This window comes from Cyrtonyx montezumae, unplaced genomic scaffold (assembly GCF_038088225.1).
Source record: "Cyrtonyx montezumae isolate F1298 unplaced genomic scaffold, pur_monq_1.0 scaffold_18, whole genome shotgun sequence".
Lineage (NCBI taxonomy): Eukaryota > Metazoa > Chordata > Aves > Galliformes > Odontophoridae > Cyrtonyx > Cyrtonyx montezumae.
In genome coordinates this window covers 1256569-1278807 of record NW_027071914.1, presented here as the reverse complement: position 1 = coordinate 1278807, position 22239 = coordinate 1256569, and the positions used below count along the sequence as shown (strand labels likewise).

Below are 22239 nucleotides of genomic sequence, written 5' to 3'. Positions count from 1 at the left end.
TCCAGATCATCTGTAAAGATATTGAACAGGACAGGCCCCAATACTGGCTCCTGAAGAACACCTCTCATGACCGGTCATCAGCTGGTTATAACCGCATTCACAACCTCTTTCAGTGTCTTGCCATCCATCCAGTTCCTTACTCAGCAAAGACTGTATTTGTCTGAGCCACAGGCTGACAACTTCTGCAAAAGAATACTGTAAGAGACGGTGTTAAAGGCGGTGCTGAAGTCAAGGTGATCTACCTCAACAGTCTTTCCCTCATCCACCTCCTGGGTCACTTGATCATAGAAGGAGTTCATGTTGGTCAAGCAGGACCTCCCTGTCTACTCCAGAAACTTCCCTGGCACCAAGGTCAGGCTGATAGGTCTCTAGTTCCCTGGATCATACTTCTAGATCTTCTTGTAGATGGTAGCCACACCATCTAGCTTCCAATCCACTGGGATCTCTCCAATTGAGCAAAAACGCTGGTATGTGTTGGCAACTGATTTGGCTATCGCCTCCACCAGCTCCCTCAGCACCCTTGGGTGGATCCCATCCAGCCCCATTGACATGGGGAAGTAGTACATGTCTCTAACAGATGAAACAGTAGGTCTATAACTTTTTCCACCAGAATTGCCATAGGTATATTCCGTTGCTCCCCAACTCAGATATCCAGGACAGGGGGTAGAATACCCCAAGTATAACTGCTCTGACTTTAAAAGACAAACCTAAAGAAGGCACTGAGAACCTCAGCCTTTTCCTTATTCGCAGTGATCACATTCCCCAACACATCCAGTAAAGGACAAAGATTCTCCTAAGCCCTGCTTGTACTGTTAATGGATTTGTAAAATCTTTCTGTTACCACTTACATCAATGGACAGGTTGAGTTGAAGCTGGATTTTCCTTAATTTTCTCCCTACACAACCTAACTACTTCTTTGTACTCTCCCTGCATTGTCCATCCTTTCTTCCTTAGGAGGACAATTCTCTTTTTCCCTTGGAGCCGCAGGAAAAGCTCCCTGTTCGTCCATGCTGGCCTTCTTCCCTGACAGCTCATCTTGCAGCATGAGGATGGCCTGCTCCTGCACATTTCATACTTCCTTCTTGAGTAGTGGCCAGCCTTCTTGGGCCCCTTTACGCTTCAGCAACAAATCCCAGGAGGCTCTCCTTGCAAGTATCTTGAACAATTCTAAGTCCGCCTTTTGACTGAGTCCAGGATATGTTTGGCCTTCAGGGCTGCAAGTGTGCACTTATAAGTATGGCTTGTGTCAAGCTTCTTGTCCACCAGAAACTCCAACTCCTTTCTGACAAGGTTGCTCTCAGACAATTCTTCTCACAGACGTCATTCAAACTGGGAATGACCTGACCCAAGTGCAACACCTTGCACTTCAACTTGTTGAATCTCAGTCAGTTCACACAGGCCTGTCCACTTTTCAAGTTTTTCCAAGTCCATTTCGACAGCATCCCATCCTTCTAACACTGCAAGCAAACACGCTGTGTGTGAAATTGATCCCACTGTCTAGATGCATTGCTAGGGATTTTGAGGAGTGCTGGTCCCAGCATAGCTGCTTGGGGGATGCCACTCTTCACTGGCTCCCCTTGGACATAGAACTCTTGACCACAATCCTATGGCTGTGACCATCCAAACAATTCCTTATCCACTCCGTAGCCCACAATTCAAATTCATACATCTCCAGCTTGCAGGTAAAGATATTCTGTGGGATCATGTCAAATGCCTTGCACATATCCATGTGGATGACATCACTTACTCTTCCTTTGTCCAATGATGCTGTTACATCACCATGGAGAGAAGGGTCAGTCATGATCTGGCCTCAGTGAAGCAAAGCTGGCTGTGTCAGATCACCTCTTCATCTTCCCTGTGTCTTAACACAGCTTCCAGAGGAATTTGGTCGGTCATCGCCCCAGCACAGACACACTGTGCATGGATCTGTAATTTCCTAATTCTTCCTGGTAAACAACCCCCTTGTCCATCCTTCCCTGCCTAACTCTTACAAACAGCTCATGGCTCTTGGTTATAGTCATCCAGTTATGTGATTCTTCTCATCACATTTCCATGACAATGATGATGATAGTTTGCTAAGTTTTGAATTTGTGGTTTCCAGCTCTTCCTGTTTTCCCATGATATCTTCACTGGGGCAGAGAAATTGCAGATGGTCTTTGAGCTGAGTTACCTTCCTGGAGATTCCTCCGCTAATTCCTTTCAAATAACTTTGAGGGAATAGAGCACTACCCCTGCTCAAAATCTCTCCAGTGTCTATCCAATGGATATGAATTCACGGGATGTTTTGAAGTATAAATAAGGGAGCTTATTCTCAGTATTGCAAAAGCAAGCTCCAAGCTTCACACAGAAGAAGCCATTGTTATGATTTCCTCTTACACTACTTTGGCTTGGATGCATGAAAAAATCACCCAGAATCACAGAACTGTAGGATCTGGAAGGGACCTATGGAGATCATCGAGTTCAACCCCCGCTGCCAAAGCAGCTCCCTAGACCAGGTTGCAGGGGTAGGTGTTCAAGCAGGTCTGCAGAGGAGACTCCACAACCCCTCTGAGCAGCCTGTTCCAGTGCTTGATCACCAGTACTGTGAGGAAGTTCTTACATCTCTGCAGAACTTCCTGTGCTTCAATTTGAGGCTATTTTCTCTTGTCCTATTGCTGAACTATGCTGAAAATATTCTGGCCTCATCCCTTTGCCTCCTGCACCTTAGATACTTACAGACATTGACCAGATCCCATATGAGTCTTCTCAAGCTAAACAGACTCAGGCTTCTCAGCCTTTCATCGTAGGAGAGGTGCTCCAGGCCCTTTATCATCTTTGTAGCCCTCACCTGGACTCTTTCCAGGAGTCCTTTTTGTACTGAGGACACAATATTCCAGTGAGGCCTCACAAGGGCAGAGTAAGCTAAATAGTATAGAGAATGGGTTCAATAGTATCAGAGATTAATTCAATTTTCTAATTTTCCCATCCTTCCTCTCTTCCTTCTGTCCATGTATGCAATCTATTCATCCATCCATCCATCCACTTGGGACTGTGACCATCTCTCAAATTACTCCTGATACCAGTGACACAGAAATTTCTCGTAAAATTTACTCATGGACCAAGTGCTTCAGTAAACAAAATTGGGAACGCATCTCTTCAGTTCTGCCATGCAAAAATGACAGAGAGCTGCATGGCTCTGAATATTGCACATTGAATAATTTGACATCTCAGTGACTTCTGCAAATTGCTATCAATGATTCCATACTCTACTACATGCAGCTATATGTTCAGGAGTCACGTGGTTATTCTGTCCTTTATAGTTCATGACATCTTATATATCGGAGCATCTAATACTGAAACAGATGGTTCCCTGGTTTGGATAGAAGAGCTGGTACAAGGACTGGAGATACCACAGAGCCTGTTTTGAAGGTTGGGAAAAATTCAAGACCTCATGCAGGAGTTGGAGCAACTGTAGCGCTTGTCATGGGACTTGGAGCAATGACAAAGTGTGTTCCGTGGGTTGGAAAAACCACAGGGCTCGTCTCAAGAGTTGAAGAAATCACAGAGCATCTGTGAGATTTGGTGAAGCCATATGGCATTTAACGAGAATGGCAAAAAACAAAGAGCCTGTTTCAAGAAATGAGACAAACACAGGGCCTATTGCATGGGTTTGAGGAAGCACAAGGCCTCTCATGGGAGTTGAAGAAACAGCATAGCTCAGAACAAGCAATGGAATGATTCCATGGCCTCTCTTCAGGCCTGGTGAAACTACAGGGCCTGCCACAGGATGTGAAGCAACCACAGGCTGTGATGGAGGAGCTGGAGAAACTCTAGTGCATGTAGTGGGGGCTGCAGTAAGTACAGGTAGTTGCCATGGTAGTTGCCATGGTAGTTGGAGCAGCCACAGAGCACACAGACAGGGCTTGGATCCACTTCAGAAACTGTCACAGGGCTTAGCACAATCACAGGAACGGTAGTGTGGGCTGAAGAAACTGCAGGGCCAATCACAGAAGTTGCAGCCGCCACAGGCCTTGTCACATTGTCATCAGAGTTGGTAACACCTTCCCCTTGAGCGTACTGAATAGAGTTGATCAGGGTGCAGTAGGCATAGGCCAGGCCGCAGCACATCGCAGTCATTTCCGTCTCTACAACTGCCAGAGTGATGGCATATCTGCAGGTTCTCTGGATCCTGCCCTTGTTCTGGGGTAAAGTTCTGAAGCAGTGAGGGTGCCTGCTCTTGTAGGGGCCTAATGATATCCTCCCCACACAGCCTGACATTCAGAAATTCCTGTGTCAGCGCTAATCTCTGGGCTGTAGGAATAAAGATTTGGTTAGACCTAGACAATACCAAAAACATATTCAGGAAACACAGCAGTAGAATCATGCTGGTTTGAACATACCGAGGATATTTAACATTATCGAGAGCTATTGCACCCAACCTAGAGAAGAAGGGGTAGGTGAAGGAGAAAAGGAGCGGGAGGAAATGGTGGAAAACATGGCCTGTTCATGCTCCCATATTATGGATCGATAAGGACACAAAGTGTAATTCATTATAATTTCTGAGTTGGTGTCAACAGTTTGTGGGACAGTTTGACCCAGTACCATGAGTATTGAGGCAGGGGACCCACGGGCCCACACCCTGGGGAAGGGGAAGGGGGAAGTGAAAAAAGAGAAGGGAGATGGGCCTCAGAACAAAACATCGGCAATGATCTGAGGAGAAAAGCTAATTTAATAAATTAGATATCAAAAAGCAAAAATACAATGTAATACAATTTAATTGGAATTGAAGCTAATGAATAAAATAAAATGTGCAAGAGAGAGAGAGTGTCCAATAAACCGAAGGCCTTCCACTAACACTGAAGGCAGACGGCTGCAGCAAACACCCACTACCAAGCTCAATCCTGACGGGAAGAGAGGCGGTCCCGTGACTGCAGAAAGTTTTTATCTTTCCCTCTCAGTGGAAACACGTAAAATACAAAGCACCACAGAGCTGAAGCATTACCACTTTGATTCCCAACACATCACATGTTGTCATGATGTGGAATATCCACAATACAACAAAAAATACAAGAACATGACAAATGGTTTTCTTAGAAGAAACCGCCAGAGATGGCAAAGAGCAAAACTGAGAAGACCTAGAGTAAGCAAGGAGATAAAGTAAGCAGTTCTGAGAAATGCCACCAAAAGATTTCAAAAATATTTTTAAAATGTACAGTGTGGTCACATACCATTCAACTATATTAACACTGATATCAATGGTGTTTTGCAACAATCTCCTTAAATCTGTAGTTATCTCAACACTTTGGGTCCCATGCTGGGCATCACAAAACACTGCTGTGCTGGCACACCTGGCAGCAGCTCAGCACAGCATGGCCATTCCTACACTGCCCACTCCCAGTGTGACTGGGGATGGACGGAGAAGAATTAAAAGAAAGTGTATCTTGTGGGATTAGATGAAAGATATTCATTAAGACAAGATAAATGAAAGGAAAAGTAACAGTCCTGACAATAAGGAATGGAGAAATAGATACATAGAAAACAAGAGATGAACATCGCAATTGCTCACCGCCAGCTGAGCAATGCCCAGTCCCTGAGCAGTGGCTGCAACCAATTCCAGCCAACTGCCCCAGCTGCATCGCTTTGCATGTTCTCATATGACATTGAGTATCCCTTTGGTCAGTTTAGGGTAGCTGTCCTGGGTCTGTCCCCTTCAGCTTCATGTGCACCCAGACACTCTAACTGACAGGACAGCACAAAAAGCTGATGTGTCCCCGGCTCGGTGCAGAACTGCACAGCAACGACTCAAACATCACAGCTCAATAAAGTTTTCCTCCAGAAGGCAAAACACGGCACCATATGAGGCACCAGAAAGGAAACCAGTCCTATTGCACAAGAAACCACGACCATCAGCAACACAGAAATTTGGAATAAAAGCCAGCTATAGGAAAACTACATCAGTAGATTAGGATGGGAATATGGCTCCTCATTCTTTCCATGAAAGAATAGCAGTGATGATTGCTATCTATTTAATTTTGTTTTAACCTCTGCTGCTGAATTTCCCAAGGTGAATCTGCAACCATATCTTACTGTAACATCATCTATTGTACCACTACAGTTAGGAACAGATCCAGGCTGAGAAGAGCTTCCACAGACCCTTCCTGCTCTGACTGCCCTCACTTCATGGGAGATGTAGCCCGTCAACTTCAGAAACACAAGGGTAGAAAGTGAACAGCGATCCTTAACAGACTGCTGAGCTAGAATGGTATTGCTGCACATCAAAAGATGCTGCCCTCACACTGAAGCACAGATTCATTCAAATTTCTCAGTAGATTTTATTGGGTTTTGTCACAAGGCATTCAACTCATGGAAATACATGGGCAACGTAAAATATCAGGAATATCACATTGCTTTGAATGTCCCTAACAGATTTATTCTTGGTGTTCCTGAAATACACTAGAACCCTGCATTTAGACTTTGCACTAAGAAAGAGAACACAAGAAGAAGAATAAAATACTGAATGAGCACTCTTCACAGCATGCAGAGTCAGGGAACTCCTGGTGTAATATGCTCTGTGTGAACATGAGACACTTCTATGGTAGTCTGCTTCTGTGTGACTGTGAAGAGTACCATTCCTGGAAACATTCAGTTTAGATTAACAGATACACAGCCTGGCAAGGAATAGGTGACATTAGTAGAGAGCCCACCTGACAACAACAATCAATGCATAAAAGCTCATTTGTGAAAATATTATGTTGAAGGTTAGCATATTTTTTCCCATTCTTCACTGAATACTTAGGAGTAATAGCACTATCACGATCAGATATCAAATCTCAGTGTTGCCGGCATACACCCAGCTCCCAAGTGAACTAGCTTTCAGAATGAAGTCATGGATAAAGTACTGTTTAAGAGGTATGAATCCTTCCTCTCACAGAAAACTCTTGCACCACCCTCTCACTTTTTTTTATACATGTTCAATCTTTCATTTCCCTTTGAAGATATCGACCTATGAGGACAGAGATCCTTCTCCTTCTCCTCCCTTACTGATGGCTGAGCCAGGGGCTTTGATCCAAAGTGGTCTTTTCCTCTGCTGCTCTTGGAGCTGTGCCTTCAGAGAGGGGAGCTGGGCCCTGCAAAGAACAGAGTGGAGGGCTAACGTAGGGGCATTAACAGGAAGTAGCTGTCAATAAGAAACTGAGAAGGGACATATGAAAAAATGTGACTGTGAGACAACTATTCCCTGAACGGATTCACAGAAAGAATAGGATGGGGACATCGCTCTCTGACCTGATCAAGACAACGTTCAATCCCTATAGCGAGTTTTACAGTCTTATTAAAGCACTCAAGAAAATCATAATCATCATGGAACATGGAGCAGGGAAGAATAACAAACAGTTTCATAACAATCAAATTACGTTCTAATGCCAATGGTATCAAGAGGGCAATGGATGTGGGGATTCGGACAGTAATAGAGGGGACTTCGTTGCCCCACCCTCTTTGATTACTATAGAGCGCGGGGGCAGGACCCGCTGTGTGCCTTACCCATCTGCCCTCCAGCTTCGCATCTGCCCACGTACCAACTGTACCCCTCGGGTTGAGACCGTGGACGTCTCTTCTGGGCACGGAGCGAGACGCAGAGGCGGCGACTCCGGAACCACCTCTGCCTTCCTTTTCCGCACCGGGGGCCACTCCAGCACCACACCTCACGGCCTCTCGGATACTCCCTGCAGCACCGCAAAGCACTCGGGCCAAGCCCTCCGAACTCACTGCATCCCTAGCTCCCACACCACGTCCCCACACCCCCCGGCCGTTACCCCCGTGCTCCCCCGGTCCCGCGCAGCTCCTCACCTGCGCAGCCCAGTCGCCTTCTTGTTGTCCGAGGCCGGCCGAGCAGAGCGAGCTCCGCTGGTCGGCCGCGCCCTGCGGCAGCCCGGCGGGGAAGCAGGGGAAGAGCGGGCCGAGGAAGCGAAACTCGCTGTCCACGGTGCCGGCGGCGAGGCGGACGTCGTAGACGTAGCTGCGGGACAGGGAGCCGGCGCCGCTGTCGGCGGCGGACTGCGGGAAGGTGGGCAAGGTCCCCGGCTCGCCCCGCCGGGCCCGCCGCACCTTGGCGGCCACGGCGGCCGCCGCGCTGGCCACGAAGAGCGCGGACACGCAGGCCAAGCAGACGCTGAGGTACAGGGTGAGCCGCCCGTCGGGCTCGGCGGCCGGCGCCTCTTCGCTCGCCCGCAGGTGGCCTTCGGAGAAGCCGTCGGCCAGGGCGACGGCGAGGGTGGCGCTGGCGGAGCGCGGCGGCCGCCCGCGGTCCCGCACCAGCACCACCAGCCTGTGCCGGGCCGCGTCGCGCTCGCCCACGGCCCGCGCCGTGCGCACCTCGCCGCTGTGCAGCCCCACGCGGAACAGCCCCGGCTCCGTCGCCTTGGCCAGCTCGTAGCACAGCCACGCGTTCTGCCCCGCGTCCGCGTCCACCGCCACCACCTTGGCCACCAGGTAGCCCGCCCGCGCCCGCCGCGGCACCAGCTCGCCCAGCGCCGCGCTGCCGTCGGACGGCGGGTGCAGCACCACGGGCGCGTTGTCGTTCTCGTCCCGCACCAGCACCCGCAGCAGCGCCGTGGCGCTCCGCGGCGGCGAGCCCCCGTCGGCGGCCGACACCGTCACCTCCACGGCGCGCACCTCCTCGTAGTCCAGCGCCCGCACCACGGACACGGCCCCGCTCTCGGCGTCCACCGACACGGCGGGCCGCTCCTCGCCCTCCTCCCGCAACAGCGCGTACCTCACGCGCCCGTTCGCGCCCGCGTCCAAGTCCGTCGCCTTCACGCTGCCGATCCGCACCGACGCCGCGTCGTTCTCGCTCACCCACATGCTGTACAGCGCCTGCGTGAAGCGCGGCGCGTTGTCGTTCACGTCGCCGATCCGCACCAACACGCTTTCGCGAGCGCTCAGCCGCACCCTGCCCCAGTCCGTCGCCACCACGCTCACGTTGTACTCCGCCGTCGTCTCCCTGTCCAGGGCCGCGCTCGTGCGCAGCTCGTAGTGCTCGGCGAACGCGGCCGTCAGGATGAACGGCACGTCGCCGGCGACGGCGCACTCCGTCCGCCCGTTGTCGCCCGAGTCGCGGTCCCGCACGCTCAACACGGCCACCACGGTGCGGGGCGGCGCGTCCTCGGGGACGGACGCGCTCACGGAGCTCAGCGTGATCTCGGGCGCGTTGTCATTCACGTCCAGCACCTCCACGTGCACCTTGCAGTGCGCTGACAGACCCCCACCGTCCGTTGCTCTCACCACCAATTTATGGGTTTTCATTTCCTCATAGTCCAGGTTGCCAGTAACCCTTATGTCCCCGATGTCAGGGTCCAGATCGAAGAGGTCATGAGAGCCTTCCGCAGTGAAAGTGTATCGCACTTTGCCGTAGGAGCCGTCGTCGGGATCCGCGGCCGTGACCCGCACCAGCAGCTGCCCCGGGGGGCTGTTCTCGGCCACGCGCACCTCGTACACCTCCCGCGAGAACACCGGCATGTTGTCGTTGGCATCCAGCACCACGACACGCACCTCAGCCGTGCCCGACCTGGGCGGCGAGCCCCCGTCCGTGGCTGTCAGCACCAAACGCAGCTCCTGCTGCTCCTCACGATCCAGCTGCCTCTGCAGGACGAGCTCCGCGTATCTGTATCCATCTTTCACTTTTTCTTGATTTAGGGAGAAATACGAGTTCGGCGAGAGGCTGTAATTCTGCACACTGTTCAGGCCCACGTCCTTGTCCTGCGCGCTTTCAAGATGGAAACGAGACCTTAGAGATGCTGTTTCAAGGATCTCCAAAACCATCTCCTTCTGTGGGAATACGGGGGAGTTGTCATTCACGTCCCCAACATCCACCTCCGCGCGGATCAGCTGCACCGGATTCTCCAGGAAAAGCTGAAAGAAGAGCGTGCAGCTCTCGCTGTGCGGACAGATGCGCTCTCGGTCCAGAGTCTCCGTGAGCGTCAGGACGCCGCTGCGCGGATCGAGGCGGAAACGCTGCTCGCTCCCCTCGGACACAACGCGCGCCTTGCGAGCCGCGAGCTGGCTCGGAGAAAGCCCCAGGTCCTGGGCCACGTTGCCCACCACCGAGTCCCTGGCCATTTCCTCCGCCACAGAATAGCGCAGCGTTTCGGCGCCGCTCTCACACACGAAAACGCACACGAGCCACAAGAGCACTCGCCTCTCTCCGCCGCCGCCGCCGCCGCTGCCGCCGCCGCTCCGGCTCCCGCTCGCCGTCCCTCTCTGCCGCAGCCGGCCTTTCCGAGGAACCTCCATGGCTCTCTGCCTCGCTCGGCGGCCCCGAGACCGCGGCCCGATCAGCTCGGCTACAAAGACTCCGAGCGCCCGACTCCGTGCCCCCACAGCCGCCCTTCCCGAGCGGCTCGCAAGGCTCTTCTGGGCGTCTGTAGCTGAAAGCGCGCTGCGGGCGCAGGCAGCTGCCGCTCCTTGGACAACATCCCCACCCAGCGTCCAAACCGGGAACAGCTCCTTCTTCGCCTTCCGAGCAGCTCTGCCGAGTTGAACTTTGCTCTTCGAATCTCCTCTCCTCCCGCACACACGAGCCTAAAAGTGAAATGCAAACCCTCGCCAAGTTTGGCTGCAGGAATACTGCCCTCACACGCACTGATGCTCTGGGTATCGCTTCCCGGGTCTCCTCCACGAACTCTTTTCCTTCGTCCTGTTTCAAAGTTTTCAAGTTTTATGTCGTTTCCTTTTATGTGCATAGTTGCATTTTCCTCATTTTCTCACATTTTTAGTCTGCAAATCATAATTCATAAGGAAGACGCATAGCATTATTGAATAGGAGTTGTGGTGCAATACTACTTACAGGGAATGGTAAAAATAATTTGCTTACTGCCCACACACAGTGTGCAGAACACAGCTCTCTGATGATTTTCTGTGTGAAATGCATCTTTCTTTGTGTACTGGCAGAAATATCTTTAATTGCCACTCGTTTCTGTCATCTATGGAACTTAAATTTCATCACTTTCTGACTCCTCTGCAGAGTCAGGATTGCCTGCAACCATTCTGCCTAGGACCATACAAAAATTGTCCATAAATGACTCCAAGGACGGGCCATCTCCAAATTCTTGTGGAAGCCTGTTGCATTGCTTCATCATTGTCTAAGTAAAAACAATCCTGTCACCTAAACTTTAATCTCCCCTCGTTAATAACACTCACCCCCTTGAACAATCATTATCAGGCTTTGGAAAGGGTCACTCCTTTACTAGATCCCTTTTAGAACTGGAAAGCAGCAACGAAGTCTCTCCAGAGCCTTCTCTTCTCTGGGTCAACTATTCCAGCTGCCTCAGCATTTGGTCATAGGAGAGGTGCTCCAGCTTTCTGATAATTTTTGTGGCCTCCTCTGCATCTGCTCCAACAGCTCCATATCTGTGCTGTTCACCGCAGGCCTGGATGCATTACTCCAAGTGGGATCTCATGTGAATGCAGCAGAGGGAAGGGGAGGTAAGGAGAGCGTGAAATGATTCACTATCTGAGTCATTGATAAAGATGCTCTCCTTCCAAGACATACTCCTTGGGGAAATCATTTGTGACTGGTCTCCACTTGGATATCAAGCTCTTGAGCACAACCCTCTGGCTGTGACCATACAATCAATTTATTATCTACTGAGTAGTCTGCCCATAGTCCTTCTACTTGGAGGAAAGTATGCATTGAGGAACTGTGTCAAAGACCTAGCAAAAGTCCAAGTATGAACATCATCTGCTGTTCTTTTCTCAACTGATGCTGTCCTTCCTTCATAGAAGGCCACTAGATTGCTCATACATTCCTTCCTTCATAGAAGGCCAATAGACTGCTCAGACATTATCTGTCCTTGGTGAAACCCTGCGTGTTGACTTGGATTAGTTACTCGTATTGCATGTGATCTTTGCTTACAGGATGATCTGTTCCATGATCTTAGATCATAAAATCACCAAGGTTGGAAAAGACCTCTAAGATGATCCAGTCCAACCACCCACTTATCACCAATAGTTCCCACTAAACCATGTCTGTCAGTATGAGATATAATGCTCTCTTGAACACCTTCAGGGATGGTGACTACCACCTAATTGGGTAGTGAATTCCACACTCACTTGGAGAAGACATATTTCATACTGTCCATTGTGAATTTCACCAGGTACAGCCTGAGGCCATTCCCTCTAGTCCTACTGCTATTTACATGGGAGAAGAGGCCAACTCCCACCTCATCACAACCTCCCTTCCGGTAGCTGCAAAGAGCGATAAGGTCTGAGCCTCCTTTTGCCAGAATATACAATCCCAACTCCCTCAGCTGCTCCTCATAACACTAGTGATCCAGAACCCTCACCAGCTTCACTGTCCTTTTCTGAACATGCTCCATTGTTTTGAGGTCTTTCTTGTAGTGAGCGGGGCAAAACTGAACAAGAACTCAAAGTGTGGCCTCACCAGGGCTGTGTTAGGATGAACAATTATTTCCCTGCTCTTGCTTGCTGCCCTATTTCTGACACAGGACGGGATGCCATTGGCTTTCTTGGCCACCTGGGCACACTGCTGTCTCCTGTTCAATACCCCCAGTTCACTTCCTCTACACAGTGTCCCAGCCACTGTTTCAAGCCTGTAGCATTACCTGGAGTTGTTGTGGCCAAAGTGCAAGACCCAGAACATGGTCTTGTTGAACTTCATCCCACTGGCATCAACATAGCTATCCAGCCTCTTCTGATCTTAGTTTAGGGCCTTCTTACCCTGAGGCAGGTCTACACTTCCTGCCAATTTGGTGTCATCTGCAAACTTATTGAGGGCACACACAATGCCCTCATCCAGATCATCTGTAAAGATATTGAACAGGACAGGCCCCAATACTGGCTCCTGAAGAACACCTCTCATGACCGGTCATCAGCTGGTTGTAACACTATTCACACTCACTCTGATCATCAATCCCATCCAGCCAATTGCTTACTCAGCAAATACTGTATTTGTCTGAGCCACAAGCTGTCAGCTTCTGCAGGAGAATACTGTGAAAAACAGTGTTAAAGGCGGTGCTGAAGTCAAGGTATGCTACATTCACAGTCTTTCCCTCATCCACCTGCTGGGTCACTTGTTCATAGAAGGAGTTGATGTTGGTCAAGCAGGACCTGCATTTCTACTTCAAAACCATCCCTGGCACCAAGATCTGTCTGAGAGGCCTCTAGTTCCCTGGATCATCCTTACAAATCTTCTTGTAGGTGGGAGTCACATCGTCCAGCTACCAATCAGCTGGGATCTCTCCAATGGACCAAAAATGCTGGTACATAATGGGAAATAATTTGGTTATCACCTCTGCGAGCTATCTCAGCACCTTTGGGTGGATCCCATCCAGCCCCATTGACATGGGGAAGTAGTACATGTCTCTAACAGATGAAATAGTAGGTCTCTAACATTTTCTACCTGAATCGTAGTAGGCTTCTTCTTCCTACCCATCTTAGATTTCCAGGTCAAAGGATAGGGTACCCCAAGGATAACAGCTCTGACTTTTAAAGACAGATATAAAGAAGGAACTGAGAACCTCAGCATATTCCTTATTCACAGTGATCACATTCCCCAACATATCCAGTAAAGGATAGGGAACCTCCTTGGCCCTCCTTGTACTGTTAAAGAATTTGTAAAATCTTTCTGTTACCCCTTTCATCAATGGACAGGTTGAGTTCAAGCTGAGTTTTCCTTACTTTTCTCCCTGCACATCCTAACAATTTCTTTGTACTCTCCTTGAGTTGTCTGTCTTTTCTTACAAAGGAGGACAATTCTTTTTTCCTCCGGGATACTCAGGAAAATCTCCCTGTTCATTCATGCGGGTCTCCTTCCCTGACTGCTCATCTTGCAGCTCGGGGATGACTTGCTACTGCACCTCTAAGACTTCCCTCTTTAGCAGTGACCAGCTTTCCTGAACCCCTTTACCCTTCAACAACAAATTCCAAGAGGCTCTGCTTGCAAGTGTCTTGAACAGTTCTAAGTCCACCTTTTGACTGAGTCTAGGATATGTTTGGCCATCAGGGCTGCAAGTGTGCACTCATGTATAGCTTGTGTCAAGCTCCTTGTCCACCAGAATCTCCAACTCCTTTCTGACAAGGCTGCTCTCAGACAATTCTTCTCACAGACGTCATTCAAACTGGGAATGACCTGACCCAAGTGCAACACCTTGCACTTAAACTTGTTGAACCTCAGTCAGTTCACATAGGCCTGCCAACTTTGCAAGCTTGTCCAGGTCCATTTAGACAGCATCCCTTCCTTCTACTGTATTATGAGCAAACACGCTGTGGGTGAATTTGATCCCACTGCCTTGATGCATTGCTAAGGATTTAGAAGAGCACTGGTCCCAGCATAGCTGCCTGGGTAATGCCACTCATCACTGGCTCCCCTTGGACATAGAACTCTTGACCACAATCCTATGGCTGTGACCATCCAAAAAATTACTTATCCACTGTGTAGTCCACAATATAAATACATACGTCTCCAACTTGCAGAAAAAGATATTCTGAGGGATCATGTCAAATAACCTGCATATGTCCATGTGGATGACATCAATTACTCCTCCTTTGTCCAATGATGCTGTTACATCACCATGGAGAGAAGGGTCAGTCATGATCAGGCCTCGGTCAAGCAAGACTAGCTGTGTCAGATCACCTCTTTGTCTTCCCTGTGTCTTAACACAGCTTCCAGGAGAAACTAGTCGGTCATCGCCCCAGCACAGACACATTGCTCATGGATCTGTAATTTCCTAATTCCTCCTGGTAGAAAAGACCCTTGTCCATTCTTCCCTGCCTAACTCTTATAAACAGCTCATGGCTCTTCATTACAGTGATCCAGTTACGTGATTCTTCTCATCACATTTCCTTGAAAATAAATAGATGATGGTTTTCAAATTCTTAAGTTTGCAGTTTCTAGCTCTTGATTTCTCAGGTTACCTACATTGGGGTAATGGAAATCCAGATGGGCTTTGCGCTTCTGTTACCTTCCTGAAGATTCCTCCCCTAATTCCTTTCAAATAACTTTGGGGGTGGAGAACACTACCCCTGCTCCCAATCCCATAAGCATCAATCCAAAGGAATTCACAGAACGTTTTGAAGTATAAATAACGGTGCCTCTTCTCAGTACTGCAAAAGCAGGCCCCAAGCTTCACACAGAAGAAGCCATTGTTATGATTTCCTCTTACACTACTTTGGCTTGGATGCATGAAAAAATCACCCAGAATCACAGAACTGTAGGATCTGGAAGGGACCTATGGAGATCATCGAGTTCAACCCCCACTGCCAAAGCAGCTCCCTAGACCAGGTTGCAGGGGTAGGTGTTCAAGCAGGTCTGCAGAGGAGACTCCACAACCCCTCTGAGCAGCCTGTTCCAGTGCTTGATCACCAGTACTGTGAGGAAGTTCTTACATCTCTGCAGAACTTCCTGTGCTTCAATTTGAGGCTATTTTCTCTTGTCCTATTGCTGAACTATGCTGAAAATATTCTGGCCTCATCCCTTTGCCTCCTGCACCTTAGTTACTTACAGACATTGACCAGATCCCATATGAGTCTTCTCAAGCTAAACAGACTCAGGCTTCTCAGCCTTTCATCGTAGGAGAGGTGCTCCAGGCCCTTTATCATCTTTGTAGCCCTCACCTGGACTCTTTCCAGGGGTCCTTTTTGTACTGAGGACACAATATTCCAGTGAGGCCTCACAAGGGCAGAGTAAGCTAAATAGTATAGAGAATGGGTTCAATAGTATCAGAGATTAATTCAATTTTCTAATTTTCCCATCCTTCCTCTCTTCCTTCTGTCCATGTATGCAATCTATTCATCCATCCATCCATCCACTTGGGACTGTGACCATCTCTCAAATTACTACTGATACCAGTGACACAGAAATTTCTCGTAAAATTTACTCATGGACCAAGTGCTCCAGTAAACAACATTGGGAATGCATCTCTTCAGTTCTGCCATGCAAAAATGACAGAGAGCTGCATGGTTCTGAATGTTGCACACTGAATGATTTGACATCTCAGTGACTTCAGCAAATTGCTATCAATGATTCCATACTCTACTACATGCAGGTGTATGTTCAGGAGTCACGTGGTTATTCTGTCCTTTATAGTTCATGACATCTTATATATCGGAGCATCTGATACTGAAACAGATGGTTCCCTGGTTTAGATAGAAGGGCTGGTACAAGGACTGGAGATACCGCAGAACCTGTTTTGAAGGTTGGGAAAAATTCAAGACCTCATGCAGGATTTGGAGCAACTGTAGCGCTTGTCATGGGACTTGGAGCAATGACAAAGTGTGTTCAGTGGGTTGGAAAAACCACAGGGCTCGTCTCAAGAGTTGAAGAAATCACAGAGCATCTGTGAGATTTGGTGAAGCCATATGGCATTTAACGAGAATGGCAAAAAACAAAGAGCCTGTTTCAAGAAAAGAGGAAAAAATCAGGGCCTGTTGCATGGGTTTGAGCAAGCACAAGGCTTATCATGGGAGTTGAAGAAACAGCATAGCTCAGAACAAGCAATGGAATGATTCCATGGCCTCGTTTCAGGCCTGGTGAAACTACAGGGCCTGCCACGGGATGTGAAGCAACCACAGGCTGTGATGGAGGAGCTGGAGAAACTCTAGTGCATGTAGTGGGGGCTGCAGTAAGTACAGGTAGTTGCCATGGTAGTTGTCATGGTAGTTGGAGTAGCCACAGAGAACATAGACAGGGCTTGGAGCCACCTCAGAAACTGTCACAGGGCTCAGCACAATCACAGGAACGGTAGTGTGGGCTGAAGAAACTGCAGGGCCAATCACAGAAGTTGCAGCTGCCACAGGCCTTGTCACATTGTCATCAGAGTTGGAAACACCTTCCCCTTCAGAGTGCTGAATAGAGTTGATCAGGGTGCAGTAGGCATAGGCCAGGCCGCAGCACATCGCAGTCATTTCTGTCTCTCTACAACTGCCAGAGTGATGGCATATCTGCTGTTAACATTTTCTCAGGTTCTCTGGATCCTGCCCTTGCTCTGGGGTAAAGTTCTGAAGCAGTGAGGGTGCCCGCTCTTGTAGGGGCCTGATGATATCCTCCCCACACAGCCTGACATTCAGAAATTCCTGTGTCAGCGCTAATCTCTGGGCTGTAGGAATAAAGATTTGGTTAGACCTAGACAATACCAAAAACATATTCAGGAAACACAGCAGTAGAATCATGCTGATTTGAACATCCCAAGGATATTAAAAACATTATCAAGAGGTATTGCACCTAACCTAGAGAAGAAGGGGTAGGTGAAGGAGAAAAAGAGCGGGAGGAAATTGTGGAAAACATGGCCTGTTCATGCTCCCATATTATGGATCGATAAGGACACAAAGTGTAATTCATTATAATTTCTGAGTTGGTGTCAACAGTTTGTGGGACAGTTTGACCCGGTACCATGAGTACTGAGGCAGGGGACCCACGGGCCCACACCCTGGGGAAGGGGAAGGGGGAAGTGAAAAAAGAGAAGGGAGATGGGCCTCGGAACAAAACATTGGCAATGATCTGAGGAGAAAAGCTAATTTACTAAATTAGATATCAAAAAGCAAAAATAACACAATATAATACAATTTCATTGGAATTGAAGCTAATGAATAAAATAAAATGTGCAAGAGAGAGAGAGTATCCAATAAACCGAAGGCCTTCCACTAACACTGAAGGCAGACGGCTGCAACAAACACCCACTACCAAGCTTAATCCTGAAGGGAAGAGAGGCGGTCCCGTGACTGCAGAAAGTTTTTATCTTTCCCTCTCAGTGGAAACACGTAAAATACAAAGCATCACAGAGCTGAAGCATTACCACTTCAATTCCCAATACATCACACGTTGTCATGATGTGGAATATCCACAATACAACAAAAAATACAAAAACATGACAAATGGTTTTCTTAGAAGAAACATGATGTCACTCTGGAGTACAAACTACACCTGAGTCTTCTGAGCAGCATCTTTATCTTATCATAAGTTAGTGTCACCCTTAAAAGCAAAACTATCATCTTACCCCATCCGCCAAAGATGGCAAAGAGCAAAACTGAGAAGACCTAGAGTAAGCAAGGAGATAAAGTAAGCAGTTCTGAGAAATGCCATCAAAAGATTTCAAAAATATTTTTTAAATGTACAGTGTGGTCACAAACCATTCAACTACATTAACACTGATATCAATGGTGTTTTGCAACAATCTCCTTAAATCTGTAGTTATCTCAACACTTTGGGTCCCATGCTGGGCATCACAAAGCAATGCTGTGCTATAACCTGGCAGCAGCTCAGCACAGCATGGCCATTCCTACATTGCCCACTCCCTGTGTGATGGGGGACAGACTGAGACGAATTTAAAGAAAGTGGAACTTGTGGATGAAGATAAAAACTATTAATAATGGCAAGAAAAAGGAAGGGAAAAGTCCTGACAATAATGAATGGAGAAATAGACACATAGAAAACAAGAGATGAACATCGCAATTGCTCACCGCCAGCTGAGCAATACCCAGTCCCTGCACAGTGGCTTCCCCCAGTTCCAGCCAACTGCCCCAGCTGCATAGCTTTGCATGTTGTCATACGATATTGAGAATCCCTTTGGCCAGTTTTGGGTAGCTGTCCTGGGTCTGTCTTCTTCAGCTTCATGTGCACCTTTGACCCTCTAATTGACAGGAAAGCACAGAAAGCTGAAGTGTCCCTGGCTCTGTGCAGCACTGCACAGCAACAACTCAAACATCACTGCGTTCTCAATGTTTTCCTCATACAGGCAAAACATGGCACCATAGGAGGCACCGGAAAGAAAACCAGCCTTATTGCACATGAAACCACGACCATCAGCAACACAGAAATTTGGAATAAAAGCCAGCTATAGGAAAACTACATCAGTAGATTAGGATGGGAATATGGCTCCTCGCTCTTTCCATGAATGAAATAGCAGTGATGATTGCTATCTATTTAATTTTGTTCTAACCTCTGCTGCTGAATTTCCCAAGGTGAACCTGTAACCATACCTTACTGTAACATCATCTATGGTACCACTACAGTTAGGAACAGATCCAGGCTGAGAAGAGCTTCCACAGACACTTCCTGCTCTGACTGTCCTCACTTCATGGGAGATGTAGCCCGTCAACTTCAGAAACACAAGGGTAGAAAGTGAACAGTGATCCTTAACAGACTGCTGAGCTAGAATGGCATTGCTGCATATCAAAAGATGCTGCCCTCACACTGAAGCACAGACTCATTCAAATTTCTCAGTAGATTTTATTGGGTTTTGTCACAAGGCATTCAACTCATGGAAATACATGGGCAATGTAAAATATCAGGAATATCACATTGCTTTGAATGTCCCTAACAGATTTATTCTTGGTTTTCCTGAAATACACTAGAACCTCTCATTTAGACTTTACACTAAGAATGAGAACACAACAAAAAGAATAAAATACTGAAAGAGCTCTCTTCGCAGCATGCAGAATTAGAGAACTCCTGGTGTAATATGCTCTGTGTGAACATGAGACACTTCTATGGTAGTCTGCTTCTGTGTGACTGTGAAGAGTACCATTCCTGCCTACATTCAGCTTTGATTAACAGATACACAGCCTGGCAAGGAATAGATGACATTAGTAGAGAGCCCACCTGACAACAACAATCAACGCATAAAAGCTGATCTGTGAAAATATTATGTTGAAGGTTAGCATATTTTTTCCCATTTTTCACTGAATACTTATGAGCATGAGCACTATCACAATCAGATATCAAATCTCAGTGTTGCCGGCATACACCCAGCTCCCAAGTGAACTAGCTTTCAGAATGAAGTCATGGATAAAGTATTGTTTAAGAGGTATGAATTCTTCCTCTCACAGAAAACTCTTGCACCACTCTCTCACTAATTTGATACATATTCAGTCTTTCATTTACCTATGAATATATCAGCCCATGAGGACTGCTTCTCCTTCTCCTCCCTTACTGATGGCTGAGCCAGGGATTTTGATCCAAAGTGGCCCTTTCCTCTGCTGCCCTGCGAGCCTTGTCTTCAGAGTGGGGAGCTGGGCCCTAGAAAGAACAGAGTGGAGGGCTGACACTGGGGAAGTAATGGGAAGCTTGTATCAGTGAGAAACTGAGAAGGGACATCTGAAACAATGCGACTGTGAGACAACTATTCCCTAAACAGACTCACAGAAAGAGGAGGGCAGGGACTTAGCATTCTGACCAGATCAAGACAACGTTAAATCCCTATTGAGAGCCTTATAGAACTATTAAGACCTCAAAAAATTATTTTTATTATGAAACACGGAGCAGGAACGAACCCCAAATACTTTCGTAACTACCAAATTACATGTTTTAATGCTGTGAGAAGTATAATAAGTTTTTGCACTGGAAATTCCCAGCACTTCAGTATGTAGCATGGGTAAGTTGCCAAACAGTAAAAATGAGACTGCAGCATTCTGACCTACGTAAAATTGGCGTGGGCATTAAGGAAAGGTAATTAGATAGGTTAGGTGAAAGAGTGCTACAGGACAGGACTGGAGAATAATTAGGGAACATATTGTCCTCCTACCATTGTAAAACGTACAGAACTCATCTGAATATGGGGGGGATTGGTAACAGACATTGTACGGGAATATAATGTAGCAACCGTGTCTGAAGATTGTAAGCCTGAGATGCACAGCCAAAGAGTTCCAGGACAGGTTTACCTGCGTCGGACCCAGGGTATATAACGGAATGGATTTCATTGACAAGTTGTGCAATTTCTCCCTTGTCAGGAGGGGGTGTGTGACCATTATCACAATAATGAATAACGTTGATTCATTTCTGAGACCTTTCATCACTGAGACCTTTGCCTAACCCGAAATTCTTGACTTAGACCGTTTCTAACAATCAAATGGTAAGAACTGAGCAATGGATGTGGGAATTCAGACAGTAATGGAGGGGACAAAAACACTAAGGTGATATCAACTTAGCTGACCCTACTGCTCTGCAGAAACAACACGACAGCTGCAATCTCCGGGATCAGGCAGCTTGCAGCCCGGCCCCAATGGGTTCTGTAGAGCGCGGGGGCAGGTCCCACTGTGTGGCTTACCCATCCGCCCTCCCCCTTCGCTTCTGCCCACGCTTCAGCCGCAACACTCGGGAGGACACCACGGATGTCATCCTCAGCAACACCTCCGGGCACAGAGCCAGAGGCAGAGGCGCGGGTAGCCCGCACACGGGGAGAAGCCGTGAACCCAGCGGCGGCTCCAGGACGGACTCCGCCCTCTTGTCCCGCCCAAGGGACCCCTCCGCCACCACACCCATGGCCTCTCGGATACTCCCTACAGCACTGAAAAGCACTCGGGCCGGTCACTCCCAGGCTCTCTGCATCACTACCTCCCACACCACGTCCCCACCTCCACCGGCCGTTCCCGGTGAATTTGTAGGTGAATTTGTAATCTGCCTTTACTGTAACCTCATCCACAGTGCCATTACATCCAGCAGCAGATCCAAGCTGACAGAGCTTCTGCAGACACCCTCACTGAGTCCCCTCAGTTCACAGGGTGATGTAGTCCTTCAGCATCAGAAGAAGGCTACAGCAAGAATAGTGATCCTTAATGGTGCTCCTAGCTGGAATGGTATCTTTACATGCTGCCCTTACATTGAAATGCATATTCTTTCAGATTTCCCAGTAGATTTTATTGGTTTGTGTCATCAGGCATTCAACTCATGGACGTATATGAGTGACAGAAAATATCACATTGCTTTGAACGCTCTTCTGCCTCATACAGGATAACCTTGAAATGATCTAGAACATTTCATTTAGACTTTATGCTAGGCAAGAAAATAAAATGAAACAAAACACAAAGGAATACAGTTCTCAAAGAGCACTCTTTACAGCATGCAGAAGCAGGGAACTCCTGGTCAAATGTGCACTGCAACAGTGTAGGCCATTTCTAAGAAAGCAGCATCTACTTGTTATTAAGAAATTCCTTTGACTGCTATACTCAGATTTGATTAATAGCTGGAATTGAAGAGATGACAGAAAATTTAAACATTATTACAGAGTCCACTTGACGACATAAAAGAAAGCATGAAAGCTGATAGAGGATAAAATAGCAAAAAATATCTTATTTCCTTGCAAATAGCAGTAGCACAAATATACACAAAACATAAGGGTTTCCAGGCATGCAACATCCTCCTCAATACTTAGAGAACTAGAAAATATCTCCATGAATAGACCCATGCATAAGACAAAAGTATCTGTGCCTTTTCAAGGAAAACACTTGCACCACCCTGTCACTCCTTTGGTGCGT

General features: G+C 47.8%; 1 pseudogene; it reads right to left on the bottom strand.

The window, feature by feature from the left end:
- Positions 1 to 6911: 6911 nt before the first annotated feature.
- LOC136047656 (protocadherin beta-15-like) lies at positions 6912 to 10448 on the bottom strand (annotated as a pseudogene).
- Positions 10449 to 22239: the final 11791 nt, after the last annotated feature.